The following is a 27,293-nucleotide window of genomic DNA, read 5'->3' as shown; positions in this document are numbered from 1 at the left end:
CTTTCTTTTATTAAAGTATTGTCTCACATTGATTGATTTGTGGATATTGAACCAACCTTGCAGCCCAGGGATAAATCCCACTTGGTCATGGTGAATAATCCTTTTAATGTACTGTTGGATCCTGTTGGCTAGTATTTTGGTGAGAATTTTTGCATCCATGTTCATCAGGGATATTGGTCTGTAATTCTCCTTTTTGATGGGGTCTTTTTTCTGGTTTGGGGATCAAGGTAATGGTGGCCTCATAAAACGAGTTTGGAAGTTTCCTTCCATTTCTATTTTTTGGAACAGTTTCAGAAGAATAGGCATTAATTCTTCTTTAAATGTTTGGTGAAATTCCCCTGGGAAGCCATCTGGCCCTGGGCTTTTGTTTGTTGGGAGATTTTGGATTACTGCTTCAATTTCCTTAGTGGTTATAGGTCTGTTCAGGTTTTCTATTTCTTCCTGGTTCAGTTTGGTAGTTGATACATCTCTAGGAATGCATCCATTTCTTCCAGATTATCTAATTTGCTGGCATATAGTTGCTCATAATATATTCTTATAATTGTTTGTATTTCTTTGGTGTTGGTTGTGATCTCTCCTCTTTCATTCAAGTTTTTGTTTATTTGGGTCATTTCTCTTTTCTTTTTGATAAGTCTGGCCAGGGGGTTATCAATCTTGTTAAATCTTTCAAAGAACCAGCTCCTTGTTTTGTTGATCTGTTCTACTGTTCTTTTGGTTTCTATTTCATTGATTTTTGCTCTGATCTTTATGATTTCTCTTCTCCTGCTGTGTTTAGCCTTTATTTGCTGTTCTTTCTCCAGCTCCTTTAGGTGTAGGGTTAGGTTGTATATTTGAGACCTTTCTTGTTTCTTGAGAAAGGCTTGTACTGCTATATACTTTCCTCTTAGGACTGCCTTTGCTGCATCCCAAAGATTTTGAACAGTTGTGTTTTCATTTTCATTTCTTTCCATGAATTTTTTAAATTCTTCTTTAATTTCCTGGTTGACCCATTCATTCTTTAGTAGGATGGTCTTTAGCCTCCATGTATTGAGTTCTTTCCAACTTTCCTCTTGTGATTGAGTTTTAGTTTCAAAGCATTGTGGTCTGAAAATATTACGAGTCTCAGAGACAAAGAGAAAATCCTGAAGCAGCTCGGGAGAAGAGATATGTAACCTACAATGGTAGAAACATTAGATTGGCAACAGACCTATCCACAGAGACCTGGCAGGCCAGAAAGGACTGCCATGATATATTCAGAGCACTAAATGAGAAAAATATGCAGCCAAGAATACTATATCCAGCTAGGTTGTCATTGAAATAGAAGGAGAGATAAAAAGCTTCCAGGACAAATAAAAACTAAAGGAATTTGCAAACACAAAACCAGCCCTACAAGAAATATTGAAAGGGGTCCTCTAAGCAAAGAGAGAGCCTAAAAGCGACATAGACCAGAAAGGAACATAGACAATATACAGTAACACTCACCTTACAGGAAATACAATGGCACTAAATTCATATCTTTCAATAATTACCCTGAATGTAAATGAGCTAAATGCCCCAATCAAAAGACATAGGGTATCAGATTGGATAAAAAAACAAGACCCATCAATATGCGGTCTGCAAGAGACTCATTTTAGAACCAAAGACACCCCCAGATTGAAAGTGAGGGGGTGGAAAACCATTTACTGTGCTAATGGACACCAAAAGAAAGCTGGGGTGGCAATCCTTATATCAGACAAATAGATGTTAAACCAAAGACTATAATAAGAGATGTGTAAGGGCACTATATCATACTTAGAGGGTCTATCCAACAAGAAGATCTAACAACTGTAAATATCTATGCCCCTAACATGGGAGCAGCCAATTATATAAGCTAATTAAAAATAAAAGCAAATAAACACATTGACGATAATACAATAATAGTAGGGGCTTTAACACCCCCCCTCACTGAAATGGACAGATCATCTAAGCAAAAGATCAACAAGGAAATAAAGACTTTAAATGACACACTGGACCAGATGGACTTCACAGATATGTTCAGAACATTCCATCCCAAAGCAAGAGAATACACATTCTTCTCTAGTGCCCATGGAACATTCTCCAGAATAGATCACATCTTAGGTCACAAATCAGGTCTCAACTTGTACCAAAAGATTGGGATCATTCCCTGCATATTTAAAATTTTCCTTTTTATTCATATTACTCTTTGTTTGATGACTTGTTTAGAAAGTCTGCCTAAGTTGTGTTTTTGTACTTTTCTAGTATTGCTTCTTGAATTAGAGCAAATCTGGCTAATGAGCAGGATGCTCCATCTTCCCTCATTGTTCTAAGTGCCTCTGCACATTTATCCAAACAAGAAAAGACTCCACAATAGAGAACTATAGTTGAAATTATTCAAATTTGATATTCCATGACTAGATTTGAAAATTGAGTCCCTCACATTAAGTGGTTGGCCCATTATCACAACATAAAGAAAAATAACGAATGAAAGAGAAAAGGTACAGCTAGGATCATTCATAGACCACACTGATCTAAGGTTCAGAGAATACGCTTATAAATTATGAGTAATGTACAAATTTGTCCACTACTGTACTGGATGATAGAATCCTCAATATGAGACTTGAGGATGATTTCAGAAGATGGAAGTAACTATGGACACATGTTAAATCTTTAGTTTTATTTTATTTTATTTAAAGATTTTATTTATTTGACAGAGAGAGACACAACAAGAGAGGGAACACAAGCAGGGGGAGTGGGAGAGGGAGAAGCAGGCTTCCCGCAGAGCAAGGAGTCCGATTCGGGGCTCGATCCCAGGACACTGGGATTATGACCTGAGCTGAAGGCAGACGCCCAACGACTGAGCCACCCAGGCATCCCAAATCTTGAGTTTTAATCAAAGCTGATAACTAGCAGAAGTATGATCAGGAGGAAAAAGAATATCATTCCAAGAACTCTGAGAGTTTGACTAAAAAAAGTCAATGTTACATCAAAATCTAAAATATTTCCAAAACAAAAGAAAACAAAAGACCTAATCTATTTGATAAGGAAAACTAAACTGTGAAAGCTACGCTGCTATCATCAGCAGAGTTTAGAGAGGCAAAACTTGGTGGTGTGTACTCACTACTTCATACAGGAGAGAATCTGGGACACAGGATAATCTATTAACCTGGGAGATAAACTCTATTACTGAGCAGGGATTGTTCATTAGACTTCTTGACTTGGATGAAAGAGCTGTCAGAACTTTCCTCCAACCTGTCCTCTAAATCTAAGCTCATGAGCAGGCTTTCTGATATCTACTCCACTGTTCTTGATATCAAAACACCAGTAAAGTGGGTGACTTCATTAGAATGTGGACATAGCTGCACCTTCTAAATTTCTTCCCAAAAAAATGTCTGATTCACTGGACATGCAGAAAATGTCATTCTCAATGTCGTGCTTTGTATGTTACAGCAGTCTTTGGAATTTAATAAATATGTGAGTGCAACCAACTCTGCGGCACTGAAAATATTGTTTTTCTCAATATGCCAAGTTGAACACTAAAGATCTCAAACTGTAGTAACTTCTCTGAGAAGCCTCGCTGCCTGGGGTAATGTAATTTGGTTGGCTTTCTTAGCAAACATGCCAATTTTGTTGCACACCTTTTCAACAATAGAGCAGACCTAGATTCGATGAAATTCATTTGAAAAAAATCTACCAAGTCAGTCAGTAATGGAATATCAATTGGTGAGTTCTAAAGTAATTAAATATAGTATCACAAGAAAAAGAAATAATAGTCATAAGAAAGAATACATCTGGAGCTTGGTAAGGGATTCTAAAGTTACTAGTGTAACATTTAAAAGAGAATTCAAGTTACTCTGATAGCTGTTTATAAATATTAGAAGGGTCAGCAATTGCTAAAGGGTTTTATTTTTTTTCCTTATTTTATTTTATTTTTTTCTTGTTTTTTTTTTAATTATTATTAACATATAATGTGTTATTTGTTTCAGGGGTACAGGTCTGTGATTCATCAGTCTTACACAATACACAGTGCTCACCACAACACATACCCTTCCCAATGATCATAACCAAGCCACCCCATCACCCCAACCCCTCCCCCTCCAGCAAAGCTAAAGGGTTCTAATTTGCTCTATGTGAATCTAAAGGGGCAGAACCAAGAGTCATTAGAAAAGTAAATGGGGAATAGATTTTGTTTCAATGAAATGAGCTGCTTGGTAGGGTGATGAGTTTCCAAGATGTGAGCCAGAATGAAAGGCCTCCTCCACAGATATTTTAAAGAATTCCTATATGGAATGAAAGTTGAACTACATGACTTCTAAGTGACATTCCAACTTGGAAGATTCTATGCTTAATGTGCTTAGTGGAAGATCAGTTAAGGAACCTACATATTAGGATTCCTGATCCAACCTTCTCTCCATTATGTTCTCTTCTTGTCATCAGCAGTTGTGTTTTTTTTTTTTTTTTTTTTGAGAATATGGAGAAGATCTTCATTTACCTGCTTGCTTGTTATATATTCCTTTGCGTAATTGTGTTCTGATTTGAGGCACATGAAAAAAAAGGAGCACCTTCAATCAAGATCAAAAAGGAGCACCTTCAATCAGCATCAGATTGTTATTACCCACACAAAACAATCACTTGCATGCCAGATAAGGAGAATGCCTCCTGAGTATATCTCCTTTTCTTAGTTCTATGCACTAGTGTTTCATGGCTGGTAATTGCATGTTTGAAAACTAACACAAAATATTAGACAGGCATACTAACTCAAGGATTTTTTTTTTATTAATCTGCCCCAAGCAACTCCATTCCCTATATGGCAATTAGGGGATAAGGGGATAATTCATTAATCACACACTCAGGAGAAAATAGCTTATGCGGTCTGTTTTTGTATCGAACAAAGCAGCAAATGCAAAAATGTTTATTGTAAAGTACCCTTCCTCAAGAGAATGAAGAAAATGGGACATAAAGTTAACATTTTAATTTCTGTGGAATCCTCTTGTATTTGAAGCTGTCTTTATATTATCATCACTTCATGATACAAACATCGTGAATTCCCGAGTGACAGACTAATAGAGAGGGAGCACTAATCATGGAGGCACAGACGATTAAAGAGCAGAAACCAGGGCTGTTGTGAACCAATTAGCTAAGTGAGTCACGCCACTACTACATAGCCAACACAATCCAGAGAGTGGAAAGCAGGAATCCAATCACAGAAATGGTGCATGGGATTTGTGCATTTGTGAACAAATTACATCAGAATAAACCTGTGTTTCTTCTTAATAGGCAAGTGTGACATTTAATTTTTTGATTCTAATGAAAAAAACATTTGTTAGTCTCTAAAGATTATACGCATGTCTTACCTTATAATTTAGTAGCTTTCAACAATTTTTTATGTTTATTTTAATTTATATTTCATTGGGTTAATTTATACCATAGTGAGGGTGACTATATTATTTTAAAATTCAAAAATAACATGTATTTATTAAAATAGTACAATAAGAATTTCCTAAATTCCTTTTGATTTTAGATTAAAAATATCCAATCATTTATCAAAGTATTATTTTGGTTAACATTTTTTTACTATTTTAGGTTCAATTCGCCAACATATAGTACATCATTAGTTTTTGATGTAGTGTTCAACGGTTCATTAGTTGCATATAACACCCAGCGCTCATCACAACACGTAACATTTTTATTTTCATATCCATGCTATCCCTCAAATTTGGAAAAATGCATTAATTACTTGATTTTAACATTCAAAAACCTATATTAAGTAGTTAGTAGTTAGTTAGTAGTTAGTAGTAGTAGTTAGTTCTGCTGTTGTTCAGAAGAACACACATATACACACAAGCTGACTAAAAGTGAATAGTAGAATCTCTAAATGAGCAATAAAGAGCAGAGCTTCAGGGCTACTACGAAATTTATAAAATAGGATTTATAATTGTTTCCCCTACACTATTTTAGATAATCCAACAGTGTTCTTTGTATTGTTTTGTCCTTCTTTTCACATTCCACTTCCAGCTTTGGGAAACGGAAGCAACCTACCCTCAGAGTATTCCGTCTCAAGGATGCTCTTCATTACAAGCGTCCACCTCCAGCTCCACTATCACTGGCCCAGCCTCTACCCTTCCACCACTGCGGGCCAGAATGGACAGTCCCTGGACACAGTTTGAGCTTTACTCTCCTCTCCCTGACTCCAGCCCTCTCCTGCCACCCACTTCCAGTATGGGAGACCGCCAAATGCGCACACAATCTCGTGAATGTTCGAGTGTGGAGCAGTGAGGTAGCAAGACTGAAATGACAAATGTGATCGTGAATTGCACGCTTTATCCTGTAGACTTCAAGGATCTATTGAAGGTTTCAAAGCAGGTGAGTTCATGATAAAAGTGGTGTTTGGAATGATGGCATGGAGGAGGGATTGGATATGAACGTGAGAGTGTACAGGCAGAGATGCCAGCACACAAATAACCAGGGCTGTGTGGAAAAGATATAGCAGGATTACGTCCTCTGCACTGAAGTAGTGATAATCTTATTTGCAAGGCAGAACTAAGGCACGTGAAATCATTTCTTCTGTTCTCCGGAGTTACCTGGACACTGTCACTATGAAATAGTAGTTCATTTCATCACGTGACAAAAATGAGAACAATATGCACATATGTTAATATTCTGAAGTGTATGGGCGAGAAGAATCCACATCATTGTTAAGTCAGTAAATGTAAAATACCAAGGAATGTAACCTTACTGAATTTTGGCTCTTTACCATAGATGCCAAATGCAATGGAAAATAAACAAAACCAAAGAACAAAAGACAGTAAAGCCGTGGAACAATACTGAAGCTCCATTATGGCATATTAGCCCTTTTACAAACCCAGACATTTGTTCGGCGATTTCCTTCTGCATACATTTGTTTAGGAGAAAGAAATGGGAAGCAGTTAGAGGTTAGGGTTACAAAAACAAGGCAAGGGGTAGGCGCACAGAAGTGCCCATGTTGGCTGGAGCTTCAGCTGGCAGTGTTGTTGTCAGAACGTCAAGGGATAACAGAGAAAATCAGCATGAGAACAGCAGTCTTGTCCACAATGCCTTTATAGAAGAATAGCCCAGGTTTGTGAATAAATGCTCTTTGTGTTTCTGGCTCAGCTTTGCCTTGTCTGCTACCTAATTCAGCCCACATTTTACCTGCTGGCTGCCACCTTTTTTATATAGGCAAGTACTATTCCTTGGCAGTGCTCAGCTCTGCAGCATTACCTAAGGCAACATTATGGTGTCAGTTTAGCTGGTTAGAACAAAATGCTCAATAATCTAAAGGCACAGAGGGGTGGTTTAATCAGGCCACTTGGCTTTGTACAGAAAACCTCTCCCCCTCAAGGCCTGGGGCTGTCCTTCATACGCCTGTCCCTTAGGGACAGTGGAGTTATGCTCACACACCATCACTGTCTGGAAAACCATTGAAAGAGCCTGCTGTGACAAGAGGGTCATTTTAGGGATGTCATCCTGTGGGAAGCCCACATTATTTTCCCACTAGTCAAGTTGTTTGGAGGTTGGTCTGTCTTTGTTCATAATGCTTAGCTATAGCCCGTGTCCTACAATTTGAACAACTACTTGAATAATCTGTTATAACATGCCTGTTTCACACGTAGAGGACACTGAAAACCTCTGTAGCAGGTATGCGGTCACACCTGGTCCTGAACTTGGTTGGGACCCAATATTTGTAGGTCAAGTCAAAAGGTGATATTCTTAATGGCACTCTATACGTGGACAAAAAACTGTATGAGTGTTGCCCTATTTCTCAATGCCCTAAAGAATAAAGACGTTTGCTACTAACACCCTTTATAGACCTTAGTTTGGTTTAAAACTTGACGTTAGGTTGACATCACACCCTGATTTGTACACTGCCACATGCGGGGACAGAAACACTGGCTTGCCTCTTCTTGTCCAGTCTGAAGTATTCACAATTTGCACCAATGTTGTTTGCTGACATGGAGGCATATGGAGCAACTATTTTCCCATGAGAAGTCAATGAGAAATTTGAATTGTGTATGTGGCATATTTATATACTGTATTTTGAAACATAGGGCCTTTTTATAAACATATTAATCATGTGTCTAAACTAATTTTAAAATTAGAAGCTCACAGAATTATACCTATCTTATTGATGAAAAACAGAGGTTCAGATATATTTGAACTCAACTAGAATGGTAATACAAGGCAGGAAACAAGAGTCTGCTATATTAAACTAGATTTCATTGAATAAACACCATTTAATCTTAGAACAAAGCTAATAATCCTAGTGGATAAAAATGTAAGATATATGGAGATAAATTGGGCTATGAGTTATTATTCATTTTTGTAATCAGAGAACATTGTATATAGACTGTCTTGTGCATTGTAATACCTTAATATGGAAGACCATATAGCCTACAAATACTGGAATATATAACAAATATATATTTCTTTTAAATGCACAGTTGAGTTTGAAAAAATATGTTAGGGAAATCAACAGGGGACAGGAACTGCAATAAAACTCTGGGGAAGGTGGAGAAAGGATTGTTAGTGTCATTAACCTAAGATTAGAGTTGTTATCGCAGAAGCAGGAAAAGGGGTGGCATGATCTAAGTCACCCTTTAAAATGACTACAGTGAGAGTTTTGAAAACAGTCTGTTAGAAAGCAGGGGTATAGTTAGGGAAAGCAGCTAAGAGGCTGTTGGAGCAATCTGGGCTTGGACTTTGGTATTGGAACAGTGGAAGTGGTAAAATGTGTTTGAATTCTGAGGCCATTTTGAAGGTGGAGTCAATAGGATTTCCTGACTGATTAGATGCAGAGTGTGGCCAAAAGAGAAGAATCAAGGATGATTCAATGATCTGGGGCTTGAAGAGCTTAAAATATAAAATTGGCTTCAGCTGTGATAAAGAGGCTGCTAGTGAAACCCATTTGGGGAGAGAATACTAGTTTGGTTTTAAACATGTTCTGTTTGATTTGATAAGATAAAGCCTGTACGTAGAATGAGGTTGCTAGAAATGGGATGCTTTGCCCGCTCTTTCTATCACTTAACCCTGACCCCACTTTTGTGAAGCCCCTTTTGTGAAACTCTTTTCAGTTACCTTGTCTGATAGTTCTGTTTCCTGTTACAGCTATGAATGATACAATTATGAAATGAAAAATTGATTAATGTAATACAAACTCTTCCACCTGCTTGGTACTTAATGCCAGAATCTTTTAAAGTGTATATTTTGGCATAAATGAATTTTCAGTACTAAAAAAAAAAAATCACTAGATTTTTTTTTAAAATCTACTTTTTTTTTTTTTTTTTTTAGATTTTATTTATTTGTGAGACAGAGAATGAGAGACAGAGAGCATGAGAGGGAGGAGGGTCAGAGGGAGAAGCAGATTCCCTGCCGAGCAGGGAGCCCGATGCGGGACTCGATCCCGGGACTCCAGGATCATGACCTGAGCCGAAGGCAGTCGCTTAACCAACTGAGCCACCCAGGCGCCCAAAAATCACTAGATTTAATTAGCAGTATGCTACATGCATTTATCTTAATCAAATTTCAGATAATGAAGATAACACTTTAATGAAACTACTTTCATGAAACTTTCATAAATAGTAAATGACCTGAAGTTTCACATGTTTAATTCACAAGTCATGATCTACTATCTTAAGAACAATTATGGATAAACCACATGTGTATTTGGGATGTTTTGCTTTACTTTGTTTCTTTCCCAGGCTGAAAGCCAACAATGGCATGTCCTGGCAGAGTCTAGGAATGCTATTGATCACATTCCTAAAAAAAGAGAAAAGGCTAATGTACACAAGATTAGGTCCAAAATTATAATTAACTGACAAAGAGAGATATTCACAACGTGAAGCTTTGGATGTTTGGGGGAAAATGGATGCAAAAATGTGGAATTTGTCAACCAACTTTACAAAAATGAGAAACAAAACACACTTAATCCTAATGGATGAGTAGACTCTTCCAAGGGATAAAGTACAACTTTTATCTTCTTCTTAAAATTTCACCTGTGAACTAATACCTACCTTCTGAGTCTCATTTTCCTCTCCCCTATGTGTGGGACAAAGTATGACAGGGCAAGGAGAGTGCCCTCAATACTACTGTTCCTCCAAACAAACATGCAGCTTGTATTCTCACACCTACTCAAGCAATGCCCCTTGTAGGCATCATGCCCCATAACATATTTGCCTTCCAAAACTCAGAATAAATTAAAGAGAGAAAGAAATAAAAGCCATACTTTTTTAGAACCATGTTTATATTGAAATTTAAACACTCAAGTGAAAGAGATTTACATAAAAGAATACGACCTACATGATATAATGTACATGAGTGAAAATTGCTTCTCAGTTCTTCATAAAATTTTAGCTTGACTGGCAGGTACAACGTAAAAACAATATGCATGCTCTGCTTTCACTTACATTTTCACTCTCCCATGTCACATTGGATTATAATTTTTTTTAGTGTTTTATCACAGCAGTAATCACTTCAAAGCATATTAGTGCTGTGTCCTTATGTGATATAAACAAATATGTGCCAAAACACTGAATTCTCGCTTTACCCCTTGATCTAACATGGCTTAACATAATGGTATTTTTCCTCATTCATATGAAAAATGTAAAGTAGTGCTTTCCCACACCACATACACACACACACACACACACACACACCATATCACATAATGACAACTATTCATACAGATTAAATCAACAAAATTAACAGGTTTGATTTTCTAAGAATTTGGAACTAGTGTCTTTATTTAACAATATACATTTAATTTTAATATGTGAGCTTATAAATATTTACTAAGTGCCTAATACATACTGGACAAGTACTAAATAGAGGGAAAAGAAAATGGATAGTTTTTTTTATAGTACAATTGGAAAGAAAAATACATAAATCATGAATGGGAAATTTCCATATAGTATGGTAAGTGTTAAAATAGGTATAGACAGAGTGTGAAAGAGGGCTAGACAGGAGGCCTGCTCAGCTAAACCTGAAACTTCAAAGGAAGTTTCCTGAAAGAGATGCTTTGATATTTTTTGCCAAACTGTCACACAAAATATACCTATGGTACTTTGGAACCCCAAAAAGTAACACTTTCTATGTTAGAATGAAGTTTCCCAGCTTATAAAATTTGAACAGTTTATTAAATGTGATTCTTTAACCTTTCTTGAATATAATAACCTTAGAATTAATGTATAGAATTATTCTCAATGATTTATAACATAAACTGCTTTACCTTTGTATTATTTTAATGATGAGATACATTTTTTATGCCTGATAAGTGGATATGGTAATTCATGGAATGTTTTGATATTAGAACTGGGTGCTTCAGCAAGGATTTCTATAAGGGACTATTAGAAAAATTAAAGTGAAAAAAATGGTAAGCCCTGCATTAAGGCAGTAAATATAAGTGTAGAGCCTCCCCGAAGTAATCATTTGTGTTTACATGGGGGGGTGTGAGATGCAGGACTCTGGGGTGGCTCCCGTGATTCCGGCATGGTGAATGAGGCATGTGGAAGTGACTAATGCAGATGAAAGAGCGACTTGGGGCATGTTGAAGTGAAAGTGAAGTTGGACTATCCAAATCATCTTATGACCTAAAGCTCAGAAAAAGCAGAGCTCAAGAAATATTTAAAGTTATCTACATGCATGGGACACCTGGGTGGCTCAGTAGGTTAAGTGTCTGACTCTTACTTTCAAATCAGGTCATGATCTCAGGGTTGTGAGATCGAGCGGGCTCCACGACCAGCACAGAGACTGCTTAAGATTCTCTCTCTCCCTCTCACTCTGCCCCTCCACGCACACAATCTCTCTCTTTCTCTCTTAAAAAAAGTTATCTCTATCCAGATAGGTAATAATTAAAACTATGAGGGACATGAAATCATCTATAGGGAATACATAGAAGCAATGCTAAAAGCCAAGGTAGAAAACCAAAGTATTAACAATATTTAGAGCAAGTGGAAGGGAGAGTATCAATGTTCATAATGAGAGTGGAGAGAACAAGAGGAAAATAGTACAGAGACACATGGAAAACCTGGAGAGAATATTGCCATGGAAGTCAAATGAATTCAGAGTTTTCACAAGAAAATCAGCACTATCCATTGCAGCAGAGATAACGGGCAACATTAAAAACCAGAAAGGGACTATAAAGTTTCATTTCCAGGAATTGAAACCTGGGGAATTCAGGCCAGACTCCTGCTGCAGAGAACCAAAAAATAAAAAGTTGGACTAAATGAAACAAAATGAAGTTATCAGAAATTTGACAATATAGTGATGATACAGAGGGTAAATAGAATAGTTAATTCTATTCACTAGTTTTACCTACTTTCAATGCACTGTGAACAAACAGATACAAATAACAAGATTTCTTATGGAAGAATTAATATCTTCTGAAGAAGCATGAGAGAATTTGAGAATTGACGAAAACTCACACTGATAACATGCCATGAAAGTTGTGAAATACTGACACAGTTCGGTGTTCTTAGGTATTGCTCTATTCTTTGTTTCTCTGAAGATAAGGGTCGCTAGCCTAGCTCTCACACATTACAACTGGGTTGAGAAACTGTCTTTAAATCTAAAAATCTGAAAGAAGAAGCTTCAGAAAAAAAAAAATTTTCTCAGGGAAGGAAAAATCCCATTGTTTATTATCAGTGATTGTTGTAGACAACAGCAACCCTTGAAATTGTTTTCAAACATTTTGCTCCTCTTTGTTGTTTTTCTGTATCAGTAGAATTACTTTTCCAAGGAGACTATTTAAAAGAGTGAATGCAAGGACCAAATAGAACACATGTGGAAAGGCTAGTGCTGAGTGAAATATAGTGAACAAGCTCCCACTTTGGATAAGCATAAAGGGGTTATTGTTCCATTTGATTGTTGGACATGAAATTCAGTCTTTTAAAAAAATGTTATTTTGTTACCTTAAGTAATGTTTTTCCAGATTCCTTAATGTTTCTCCAATTTAATTTGTTTTACAACAAACGGAATTATTAGTTTAGGAGCAATGAATTTTAATATCTTTAAAAGGTAGCATTTTTTAGAATAAGAACAAGCTGGTTGTGATGCCATAATTCCCCTTCAAGAGCTGGTACTGATGTATATAAAACATGAATTTACATAAGAAACAAATTACATGAATGCAGAAATAAATCAGTTTAACATTTTAAAAAACACACCCCTGCTTTGGGGAGGGTATGAAAAGGTATGAGGGAATGCATGGTATTTATACAATAGCAAGTATAAATAATAGGAAGTAAAAAGCAGAGGGGAAAAAAGATGTCTATAAAATCCCATTGATGATTCAGAGACTTTTTAACTGGTATAATCCATTTACAATTTTGTATACATAACATAAAGTGGCATACAGTTAAATGAAGAGATAAGGACTTCTCCACATGTGTCCTTTTTTTACTCCAGTTCATCCCTACCAATGACTTTAATAATCATTTAATTGCCAACAACTCTCAAACCTACATTCTCCATTCTCCACCTCTCCCTTGGCTATTTAACTCTTCTACTTGCCTGTCTCAAAGGTACTTCAGACTTCATCTAATATCAAACTCATGATCCTTCTGCATAAAACTGACTCTTGTCTAGAAGCTCCCATTTCCATGAATGGCATAACCATTTAATCTCGTTTAGAAAGTTAGAAGAACGGGTTATCTTTGACATCCTCTTCCTTTTTCTTTTATTATAAAGTATTATAATTATATGCATATTTTATTTCAAAAGCTATTAATGCTCTGCATTTTCTTTTTGATATACTCAAAAAATCATTAATAAAATTCTATTTCAATAGTTTCACTGCTCACTGCCAAGCCTACACTTCAACATTCTCTATCTTTCTCTCTGTTCCATCTCTCCCTTCCTCCCTCCTTCCTACTTTCCAATTTCTTTTCGTCCTCTCTTTCTTTCTTTTTTTAATCTTTGTGGCAGCTGGAATCTTTTTAGTAGTTACATTTTTTTTTATGGATGGCTTATGGATCCATTCATTAATTTATACATTCATTCAATACGTGTATGTATTATGCACCTACTTTGTAGATTGCATTATGCTGGGGAATTCATGTCTCAACATAAATTACAACAATTCCCCAATATAATTAATTTTCATCAATTGTGTGAAGCCTTATTTCAAAATGATGATTGGACTGCCTTTCCAATGATGTGGATTCATTCATTCAGCAGCCATAACAATAACAATTATGTGACCAATCCTGTACTGGGACTCGAGTACAAAGATGAATACAACACATTTTATACTTACACTAGAGAGAAACAAAACAATAAAAAATAAAGAAACTTGGATGCTAACTATATATATTGTGATAAAATGGACAATGCAAATAGGAGTCATAAATTCCCTGGAGAGTGAGTGTCTGGAAACACTTCACGGTAAAAAAAATGTTTTTCTCCTAAGGACTTGAATAGTTACTCAGAAGATTTTTCCCTCTCTGGAACACAATCACAATACTCTTCTTTGCACAACTAACTAAGCATTCTGTTCTGAACCTAGTAACTTAGTATAGGTATACCGTGTTGTTGGAAGTCTCTCTTACATTACCTGGTGAGTTGGTTGAAGAACAGGTCCTCACCTGGTTACTGCAAGTACTATGGTGATTCAGAAAAAGGATACTAAATTTAACCTGTTGTGAACAATTTCTGTGACCATTACTGCCATTATTAGTGCTTTTATTAGTAGTAGTAATATCATTATTATTACCCAGAATTAGAATTATCCAAGGATAGAACTTAGTTGTTGTCGTCGTTGTTGTTTTTTCCTCTCCTAAACCATTGTAAAAATCAGGAAAATTGTTGTCAAGTTATTATTGTGGTCAGAAATATGGAAGTCATGTTGGGATATGGAAAACATACCAAGAAAGCAAACTAAAAAGGAAAAACAAGGACCAATGTAAGTGGGTCTGGATATGAAGCCAGTGTTGGACCCACGCGAGAATAGATAGAGGTTGTGGAAGCCAAGATCAGAATACCCAGGACCAGTGTTGAGAAGAGCAGGGAAGTCATTCTAGATCAGAATGATACATTCAAAAGAAAAACACAAATTATTCAGCAAAATAGAGGAAACAGTGATTTGCTCCCTAACTTTATTTTATTATTTTTTTTAATTTTTATTTATTCATGAGAGACAAACAGAGAGAGAGAGAGAGGCAGAGGGAGAAGCAGGCTCCCAAGGATCAGGGAGCCCAATGTGGGACTCGATCCCAGGACCCTGGGATCATGACCTGAGCCGAAGGCAGACACTTAACCATCTGAGCCACCCAGGCACCTGCTCCCTAACTTTAAATAGAGGCTCATCATTGTGAAAGAAAAGCCATTTGCCTTCCCACTAGGTCTCAACAGATCTTCTCCTGAAATCAAATCAGATACTTTCGCTAGTCACAGTACTTCATAAAGTAGTTGATATAACTACACCAATTTTCAATTTTAGACATATAAACAATAAAAATTATATATGACAGATCTAGATATTCACTTTCAAGTTAGTAATTCAGTATTTTGATTATCCATCAGTAGTGTTGATATTTGTGAGTGGTCCAACTGGGGAGCAATATTAAAGGTCAGCCCATTCCCTTATTTTACTAATCGTATAACCTAGATCCAGAGAGGTAAAGTGCCAGGTGGGGGTCACACATGTAGCTAGTGTTGAGACCAGGATTAAAACCTCAGTTCTGTTTCTTCTAGTACGGTATGTTTTTCTAATAAATTCTTACTTTACACATGAGTGTTTTAAGTGCTTGTGAACACAAACATACTAACTACAGTAGTAGATGAATAACCATGCTAAAAAGTAATTATAACAATGATTAAAATTAGTTTTAATTAATCTGTGTTAAAAAGAAATAAATGTGTCATTTCATACTTGGCATCTCCCACAAAGCCCTAGTGGGAATACGCCTGCAAAAATGTAAGCTTTCATTCAATGACCATCCCAGAAACTAAAATCTTGCTTAATTCCATCTTAAACATTGCTTCAAACTACATATCTGTTTTACGTAGAGAAACACGTCCCTGAGAAATGCTCCTAAACAATAAAAGTAAATAATTTTTCCATGGTACAAAATTAAAAAAAAAAAAAGAAAGGACTAGGAAATGATGAAGAAGAAAGATGTTAGGCTTCAGTCTGTCAAAGGAAAGCATTATGTTCCTCAGTTACTCCGAGTCCGAAGGGAAGAAATGAGTAAGTACAGAGGCAGAGGCATTACAAAGGAACCTCCTCTCTTACCTCGCGGTCGTCTCGCACCTTCATAGGATGGCACCCCCTCAGCCGTCAGCAGCTCTCGTGAAGGCAGACAGAGAGGGTGGAAGGATCAGCTCCGCAGCGCTCCTCCTTGACGGGTGAATGAGAGTGGCACTTCTAATGCTGTTACTAATTTATTAAGTATTCCAAAGTTAGAATTTAATCAGAATATTTTTGTCACATTATCCATCACTAACTTAGAAGAGATGGAATTTTCTTAAACAGCCGCGCAGTACAGCGCCTTAGGCAGGCTTTTAGTCATTTCAGTTTGTCACAATGGACTAGCTCCATTTTAATGATGTAGTTAATTGTGTGACAAGCTATGAAAAATGGGAGTAACCCAATGCCTAGTCCAAAGAATATGCCAAGGTCTAGCGGCTAAGTTACTGAGAACCACTCTCATTTGCAAAAGAAAAGAAAAGTGTCTACTTTTCCCTTTTTCCTTTATGAATTTCAGATTTCATTTGTGAAGCCACAGTCAAGTTAGAAAATAGTTGTTCACTTATATAAAGACAAGATGAACATAAAAAAGTCACATTAACAGTTCAAATGATCAAATTAAATAAGACACAATTTAGGTGTAAAGATAACTAAGTGCTGAAAATGTAATGATCCATTTGACAGTGGGAGAATATAGATGCAGAGAATTCCAAATACAACTTCCCCATCTAGATATCACACTTAGCATTCCTCACAAGAGAATATATGCATCTGGTAGTACTGTGTTAGCTTAATATTCAACCTATCACTTAATTAAGGCACACTAACATTCTATAAAATATACACTTTATAATCATGGTAGAATCAGGGACAAGGATTTTTTATAAAAATCATGCATCATAGAAACATCACTAGAAAATATTAACAATAACAGTGTTTTGTGTTTGCTTTGATTTTGCGTAAGAATTTTATTGATGCAAACTTAAGACTGTCCTGCTAATTCCTTTTCTCAAAGCAGTTAAATTTTTCACTCCATCTTGGCAGGAAAGTAACAAACAAAAAAGAAATGACTCTAGAAATAACTCAAAACGCAATTAATAACATCTTCACATTCAAATCCAAATATCGTATTAATCTCTATGGCATTTTGAAAATAAGACATTCTGTAGAGTCAAAAGATCTAGGTTCAAATAATTGATTGAAGCAGCTTGTGTAATCTCCCTGAGCTGTGGTTTCTGCATCTGTCAAGTTGGACTAATATTATTTACCGTATGTGGTTATTGTGGAGGGAAAATGTTAATTTATGTAAAAGCAATGATATGGGTCTATATTAATAAGGCTATCTGTGATGCTGGCAAAGACCAGGAAGTTAAACAGGCTAAAGGCAACCTCTCTGGCATATCAGAGAGCACCAGGCAACCAAACATCACAAATGCTGTATTGTAATCCATTTCAGGTAGGTATTACGAACCATGGAGTGACCATCAAATGAGTCATTGAAGGTACTATTGTACCATTCAGGAAAAAAAAAAAAAAAATAGCATCCATCCTACAGAAACCTCAAACTATTACATATGTTAAATAAAAACAAAATATGAGATACATTATTGAACTGGCAGGTAAATGGATTGGGTGAAGTATCACATTTTTTTGCTTCTCTATTTTTATAATGTTTAGACAGTCTATGTATGCTCCCAGCACCTTATCACCATGCTCTAAAGACTTTTAAGTGGAATAAATGTGCATTGAAATTCAATGCTGAAATATAGACAGTGACCTGGTCACAAAAATCCAAATGCATAGCAGTTCTATGACAGCCAACACATCATCAGTTTATAGGGTATATTATGCTCCTAGTTTGTAGTGTTGTTTAAAAGGCCTAAAAAAAAAAAAAAAAACCCTGAACAAGAGACACAAAATACTCTTTACTAATACTAATACTCTTTAACCAAATGATTCATATGGAAAGGAGAGTGGATGATGATACCCATTAATAGTTTCTTCTTTTTTTTGTAATTAGAGCATTTATTCAATTTATCAAATGTCATATACAAAATTTTTCTCTTAAAGAAAGCATAAAAATCACTATAGGAGACTGGGTTTTCATTGTTTGACTTCAAGCGATGTGATTAGGCTAAAAAATATTTGAAGCTATATTGCAAAATGAATATGCTCTAAAAAACAGATGTGTGTAACATCATTTTTATTTTTACAGTTTACATGGTACTTCTCCTAGAATTCATTTAGCTGTGTATACATAATAAATTAATTCATTAGCATATCCACATCTGCATGCAGAATCAGTTTTTCTGAGTGCCTGCAAAGTCTCCAGCTCCCCTATAAAAACTATGTTGAAACCTAACTCATTAATTACTCTTAATATTTAAGCATTCTCCTTATAATCTATTTACAGCTGACTTCTCTTCCAAATTACTTCAAAGGGCCAAATATGATCCATTACTTATTATCAATCAATCAACCTACTATATATCCAGCACCTCCCAGATGTGCTTGTTTTTGCCTCATTTATACCTACTGACCAGGAATCGTGTGTTTATGTACCAACTGGAGCATTAGTATATAATTATTAATGATACCTCTGGTTACTACTGCTTAAGCCCTGATATCTACTGAAGATTCCAGTCACCTTTAACGATAAATTTATGGAATTTAGAGAAAGAACTTTCTCTGTAGAGGATTTTGCATTTCAAATTTGTTTATTTTTTAGGTAAGACCATTAAGCTATTGCATAAAACATTTCCTTTAGTATTTATTTCTGAGAACCATATCTAAGCTGTTCCCATGTGTTATACAGTTGATTTGTGTTCAGCCCTTAGATGAGAGATCCGAGTAGGTAATATCTAAGACCTTCCCAGTTCAAAATATTTGACACTTAGCCTGGGAGCAACCACCAAAGATCAGTGGCACAGAAACTCTTCCCCAAACTCTAAAGGCCTAGATTCCTACTTCATCTCTCTCCTCTTCTTCAATCCTTGTTACTACAAACATTGACAGGGTGTTTGGAATCCCCAGACACCCAGAGATAGTTTCTCACTTGGTATCCCAGATGACAGAGTGAATTGTTTGGTAAAGGCAATGGCTATAAGAGAAAAAATGAAGAAATTACGTAGGCCATCTGTTTCTTTTCCCTTAGTGACATAGCGTCAGAAGAAGAGGTGGTGAACAACACTGCCAACACCATGATATTTCATCCCTCTTGTATGTTAGTTTGCTTCACTATGTCTGCACACAATGTCCCCAGTTCTCAGCCTCACAAAACAATGCTTCACAGAAATAAAATTAAAACAAATAAAAATAATTAAAACTTTCAGAACTCAAAACTTGATAGTGTATGGAATCAGCTATGCAGATTATAAAAAATAAAGTCATTCTAACATAGGACATAAATTCTATTTTTTCTGGGACAATGGGGAAAAATCAGAAAACTATCAACAAGATGGAAATATAAGGAAGCTGTGAGTATCATATCTAGCAACTACCCCTTTTCCATATTACTATATGCCCTCCTAAATATTTTTAAGTCCCCCACCCTCAGTCCTTACTCTTTTCCTCTACCTTGAACCCCTTCTCCATACACAGTTACTTAGTGACTTGTGTATACAAAATTCCTCTCCTTCTCTCCCTCACTCTCTCTTCCTCTCCTCTCTCTCCTCTCAGACTCTCTCTTGAAAACTACTTAGGGGTGATTCATTTGCAGTATCTAACTCTTCTTAACTCATATCCATGAATGAATGACCTCATCCTGCCCTCACCATAAATACAAATTTCTCCCTTCCTTATAGCTTCAGAATCTGCATGTCTCTTGTGCTAATGTGACAAAGAGGCTGAGTTTTTCTCCAAAATATTTTGAGAAATATTTAGGCTGAGCATTTCCCTAAAGAATAGAACAAGCTTATACCAATATTTCATGTATAACATAGCCATCATCACTACCAATATACAGCTGTGCATCCCCCTTCATGAAATTTGTTTTTATCTCTTCAATGTTTTAAATATTTACTCGAAAATTTTGCATTATCTTCAGTGTTTTTTGTGGGGATGAATAGGAAGATAGAAAGAAAGTACGTGCTTTCTTTCTAATTCACAATATACCAAAAAAGTGAGAAATCTTCATGGAAATGTCAAGTAGTTGGCGGTGAAAATAGTACATAAAGGCCAAACCCTGGGAAATCAGAAGTTAAAAGAAAAGAAAAGAAAACAAAAGAAAAGAAAAGAAAAGAAAAGAAAAGAAAAGAAAAGAAAAAAAGAAAAGAAAAGAAAAGAAAAAAGAAAAGAAAAGTGAACTCACAAGCTAAAAACCTAGCTTCAGAACTTCTGCATCTCACTGCTACTTTTTTGCTTCCATATTCCTTTTCCATATTCTGCCAACACTCTGGATCAGTCCTTCTCCAAATTCTCCTATGATGTGGGTTAGAGATGAGGACTGGGTAGTTTCGAATACGGAATTTCCAAACTCTGTTGCCAGGAAGTCAGCAGAAGAAAATGTTTTTCCAGAATCCCCAGTTGGACTTTCCGATTCATAATCCTGCAGAACCATCATGAAACAGACCAGGTGATCCGTGAGCAACATGCATATAGAACTATACTTCAGTTACACATGCAGGTAGGCATATTTAGGCTGCGCTGAGATCCAAACTCAGTATTTTGTCTCTGGGTTCCAAACAACCAACATCCACATGACTTTTGAGAATCCAATTCATTGACAAATTTGGATTTGTCTATGCCTGTATTCATTATAAAATTATCAAGAAGACTAGTGAGGTAGTATATTTGGAAGAACTTTGAGAGCCTAGTTAAGAAAGCGTTACATAAGTGCAAAGTATTATAAAGAAGCAACGGTGGGAAATGTGTTGGCTGAGGAAATAATTGGCAATGGGGAGCGGCAACAATTCTTGCAGCTGGACAGAAAATGTTGTGAGGCAATACTGAGCCAGGTGAATGGAAAAAGGATTTAGTTTTATTGGAGGAGGAAGACAAGTGCCCGCAACTTGGAAAGAAGTGGAAAACAGATTCGACTGTTTGGTAAACATTCTTTGAGAGTACCTGATGGTATTTCCAGATTGTCAACTGGACATTCACCCTAAGTTTCCCAAATGCCAACTTTTTGCCCTTGAATTTGAGTAGACATATGTTATTAAGGGGTATGCAGGTAGGTATTTAAGTTTCTATGTGCATGTGTAAATTACTTATAAAAGCCAAAATTAGAATCGTTTTTAAAATATCCAAAAAGATGCAGAGTTCACAAAAAATAATGCTCAGAGAGACCAATAAACATTATGCTAAATAAAACTGAAAATTTTGATTAATTTAAATTTTCTCACTAATTAAAATTATATTGAATGGGTTTTTTTCTTAGAGATTTTTAAAGGTTTAATTTGTTTAAAGCTGGTAACATAAATTACTAATTGAAGCTTTATCTGCACCTACAATATCTTACTTTTAATTAATAATGACAAATCAACCACTGCAATACTCAGGTATCAAAGAAGGATATGGTCCATGGTCAGTAAGTACAGATGAGAAGAGTTTTGTCAGGAAATATAAAACACACTAAAAATGTGGGCTTTTTGGTAAAAAATGTTAATTTGATTTGTATTTATATAAAATAATATTACTCAGAATTTTAAAAAATTCCACTTTATATTAACACATCAAAATTTTTTTAAGTTTCAATATTTAAGGAAGGCATGGGAGTGGAAATATTCCTCCTCGTACCATCTATCCCCTGGCTCCTATAAACTTGTAGTACTGACCTGCAGAGTAGTCCAGCTGTCTTCCTAAAATTACCCTTGGATAGAAATTTCCTTTGTTTCTGTCCTGTGCTGGAAAATCTCCCTTGATTTCACATTATTTTCTGTTTTAATTGTTCCCCTTATGTCGATGAAACAGAACTTGTGCAACCTCCTGGAAAAAGATGCACAAAATGTTAAAATTTTAAGAATTTGCAGGCGTGGAATGTCTTTCTGCTAACACTCTTGTTTCATCTTTTGACATAATATAGAATTTTAAGTGAGAGATTTTTTCCCCCAAAACTTGAAAGCATAATCCATTTTCTTTCTTTCTTTTTTTTTTAAGATTTTAATTATTTGACAGAGAGAGACACAGCAAGAGAGGGAACACAAGCAGGGGGAGTGGGAGAGGGAGAAGCAGGCTTCCCGCGGAGCAGGGAGCCCGATGCGGGGCTCGATCCCAGGACCCTGGGATCATGACCTGAGCCAAAGGCAGACGCTTAACGACTGAGCCACCCAGGCGCCCCAAGCATAATCCATTTTCTTCCAGATTTCAGTATTATATCTCATATATCTGATGTTACTATGTTTCCCAAATCTTTGCCTGCCCCACTTTTTCTCCTTCCTGGAAAATGTTGGCATCTTTCTTATATTCCTGGAATTTTGAATTTTAATGAAGTAGGGTGTTTTAATGGGTCTCTTAAATTGTTACTATGTTGATTATAACATACAGTTACCTTTTGATGTAGAAACCCATGCCTTAACAATATGGATGATAGTCATATATTATTTTTTTGATAATTTCTCCCTCTTGGTTTTCTCTTTTCTCTATTACTGGAATCCTTATTAAAGTTTATACCTCCTGGATGGTTTCTTTAATGTCCTTATCTTTAAACTTCTGGGTTTTTTATCACCATTTTGTTTTGTTGTTGTTGTTGTCACTTTTTATATATATGTTTATGTAATTTTTCCTCAGCTTTTTTTTTTCCAAGCCTTCTTTAATTATGTTTTGTATATACCTATGTTAGATATATGTATATATACACATATATATAAACATAGACATATATAGTAGATATGTATATATATTCATGATAGAAATATATCTACTTCATGTGTATATATATTACACACACAAATATATACACATACATATATATATATGACAAACACCAGAGTTTGGCAAACTTTTCCTGTAAAGGGCTGAATACAGCTTTGTGGGCCATATGGTTTTTGTCCCAACTATTCACTCTGCTATTGTGCTGCAGAAGCAGCCACGGGTATAGAGTATACTAACTAATGAGCTTGACTGTGTTCCAATAAATCCGTATTATGGACACTAAAGTGGGTTTTTCAACCATTATCGGTATAAAAACCATTATTAGCTCAGTGAACAACCATAGAAAAACAGGTAGATTTGGTCCTCAGGCCGTAGTTTGCTACCCATGGTATATGTATAATCCTATGTATATTTTTCAGTTTATTTTGATTTTATAAGGAATGTTAAGCTCTATGTAATCTTCTTATACTTACTTCTGTCCATGTACATATTAATAAAATGTATCCATATTTATCTATTGTAGTTACTTTATTTTGCTTGATGCCTATTTCATTTATGAGATCATATCAGAGTCCATTCATCCACTCTTCTGTTGATAGGCAGTTGGGTTCCAAGTATCTGGCCTCTCAAATTCCTGAGTATCTTCTGGGTTCTGTAGAGAAATTAGCTGCTGCTTGTTAACTTCTGCCTTGGAGTCTAGTGTGACAGTTTTTGTTACCTGCTGAGTCCATACACCTGCCATCTTCCAATATTCCCTTGACATCACTTATCTGCTGTTATCTCCTCTCCCATTCTCTTTCTATTTAATCTTTTAGATATGTTTAATTATTTTAATGTCATTTCTGAGGAAAGAGGATACAGAGGTAAACATATTTTTTTCTACCATATTTAACTGTAGTTTACTTGGATCCAGTCTTCATAGATGATTTCAGGAGATGTGTTTTAGGAAAGATAAAAGGTAACTGAGAGGATTCACTTCTGGCACAATGGAGTGAAGACATCAACAAATCCTCTTCCCAAAATGCAACTACGAAGGTGGGCAAAACTGTCAAAAAACAGGGGCACCTGGGTGGCTCAGTCGTTAAGCGTCTGCCTTCGGCTCAGGTCATGATCCCAGGGTCCTGGGATCGAGCCCCGCATCGGGCTCCCTGCTCCACGGGAAGCCTGCTTCCCCCTCTCCCACTCCCCCTGCGTGTGTACCTTCTGTCGCTGTGTCTCTCTCTGTCAAATAAGTAAAAACAAACAAACAAAAGAAAAACCAAACAACCATTTCGGCACTCTGAAAATCAAAGGCATACAACAAACTGAGGAGAGTTTATAAATGAAAATGTTAAACTTGGCATAGGAGCAGCAGGAGTCTATAGTATCCTTCCCTGAGACTGCTACCATTGTCCTGTTCCCCCATGTCACCCCAGTTCTGTTGGTGAGGAAGTTCAGTCAAAGTAGAACAGGTCCTGAAAACCAGCACCTTCAACCCCATTACAAGAGAGCATTCAGTTGATTTGGAGTCTTACCATTTAAAGTGGAAAAGCCAACAATGAAAGCCAAAAGCTCAGCTAGCTGTAGTTTGCAGTACTGTGTGGGGGAACAACAGACCTGCAAACCAATGAGTGATTTAACTGGGAGTTCCAGAAGGTGTGATAAGGGACTTGATAAATTTCCTATCAATTTCAAGTTGATCCTAGTCTAATACACTGCAGAGATCAAAGTAGGTCAAAGTTACCCACACATCCTTGGCTGAAGATACCTGAACATACACACACAAGGGGTTCTGCAGTAAATAAGTGAGACAGATCCTCAAAAACACGCTGACCTTTGAATACACTTCTCAATCTACTGTTTTTTTGTCTGTTTGATTGTATTTTTGTTTATTTCTTTACTTGCCTGGATTAAATCTGTGAAGTATGTCTCCTCTTGAATGTGTGGTTATTGATCTTTTTGCTCTGAGTTTGTTTGGTTTCTCCCTCTTGATTTTAGTTTTAAGCCCATCTTCCCAAGGGTAACCTTTATGTCTGCATAACTAATTGCTTAGCCAATGATAGGTCATAAATTGTGGTCAAACGTCTTGAAGCAGTAGGATTTCTACGCTTCAACTCTCAAGTATTGGAGAAGTTACAGAGAAACTGGAACCTTCATACATTGTTGGTGGAAATACAAGATGTATAGCTATTTGGGAAAACAATTGACAGTTCTTAAAAGGTTAAACATAAACTTAGCATTCAACCCAACAATTGCACTGTTAGGAATCTACCCAATGAATGAGAATATATGTCCATACAAAGATATGTATGTGAATGTTCACGACATTATTTATAGCAACCAAGAACTGGAAAAAAATCCAAATATCCATTAAGTGGTAAATGAATAAACCAAATGTAGCATATCCATAGTAGGGAATACTAGTCAGCGATTAAAATAATAAAATATGGATATATGTTATAGCATTAATAAACCTCAAAGATGTTATGTAAAAGAGGCCAGATACAAAAGACTATTTGGCAATTTAGAGTCTTAGTGGAAGTGTTTTTTTTTAAATATGGTATTTACCCAAAGGATACAAAAATATTAAGTCAAAGGGATATATGCACCCCAATGTTTATAGCAGCATCATCAACAATAGCCAAATTATGGAAAGAGCCCAAATGTCCATCGACTGATGAATGTATAAAGAAGAAGTGATATGTATGTAGGAGTATTACTCAGCCATAAAAAGAATGAAATCTTGCCATTTGCAACATCGTGGATGGTTCTAGAGAGTATTGCACTAAGCAAAATAAGTCAGCTAGAGAAAGAGAAAAACCATATGATTTCACTCATATGTGAAATTTAAGAAACAAAGCAAATGAACACGGGGGGTGGGGGAAGAGAGGCAAACCAAGAAGCTGACTCTTAACTATAGAGAACAAACCGATGGTTACCACAGGGGAGGTGTGTGGGGGGATGGGTTAAACAGATATTGGGTTAAGGAGGGTACTTATTGTGATGAGCACTAGGTGTTGTATGTAAGTGATGAATCACTGAATTCTACACCTGAAACTAATATTACACTGTATGTTAACTAACGAATTTAAATTAAAATTTGGAAAATTAAAAAAATTATAAATAAAATAATAAAATAAAATCTGGGTCTTTAAAATCATATAAGGAAGAAAGGGTAAAAGTTGACATTATGTAGTACTTCCTACTTAATCAGTATACTACAACTTACCACATTGTCTTTACTACTACAGAATTAGTGAATCACAGGGATAAGAAAAATCTGACCTTTTTTTCCTTTTTGCTTTTTTTTACATCCAAACTACAAATGATTATGATAGACAAAATATTACAGTGAAGAGATAGTGATGTAAAATTAAACTACTCTTTTCCCTATAATGTTAAAACTATGTTAGAGAAGGTGATAGAGACTCATTCCCTTCACTGACCAAAGGCAGGCTACACTTGCGAAGGAAATAACAAAATTTAAGGATGAACAATTTACACAGATGAAGATGTATTTGGTCTCCACAGTGATAGTGAGCAGTGAAGGGAGAAAAAAAGTGATAAAAAGAGATTACACTGATGTTGCCATACATGGGGAGCACACGATGACAGAGAAAGGTGATTTAGAGGATAATGGTGAGAAGGGGAATATAAGCTTTTGACACTTTAAGGATGTATAAATATATTTTAACTTTAAAACAGGAAGGAAATTATGGATTTTAAGGTGCACCTGAAAACTGAGCAGCTCTGTGTTGTCTATGCTGTTTATTACATGAAATTGTCACATATACATCTGTAACCTTTAGAATAAAGGATTCTAGAAAGTTTCAAAACGTCACATTAAGGAATTCAACCCGGGAGAGATTATCTTTGAAATTATACCAGTGAATATGAAAATAGGAATATATCTGAGAACAAGGAGCATCAGCTACCTTATAAATTATACCTAAACACTGACCCCTTCACCAACATTCTATGAGTTTTAATTAATTAGTTAGATATGCTTTTACTTTATAATGAACATAAATTCCAATTCCGTTTCAGGACTAATTTAGAGCATCTGCTCCTTCCTGCGAGGAAACCCAGATTGGTTCACATATCTGTGATACATGCATAAGACCTTAATCATGCTCAAGGAGGCTGTTTGTGAAAATAACTGACTCCATTCTTCAATTTGGCAGGAGTGGCTTGTGGAATAAAGACACATGGCCATCCAATGAGCTTCCTCTGAGAGGTAAACTCTATGCCAAGAAGCTCTATGCCAGAGCTGTATCCAGCTCTGCTACAGAGATGTAGTGAGTAAACAATACAAACTGACTTGATT

Source organism: Mirounga leonina, unplaced genomic scaffold, assembly GCF_011800145.1.
Source record: "Mirounga leonina isolate KUSES-001 unplaced genomic scaffold, KU_Mleo_1.0 Mir_53, whole genome shotgun sequence".
NCBI classification, from domain to species: Eukaryota; Metazoa; Chordata; class Mammalia; order Carnivora; family Phocidae; genus Mirounga; species Mirounga leonina.
Note: the sequence above shows the minus strand (reverse complement) of the source record.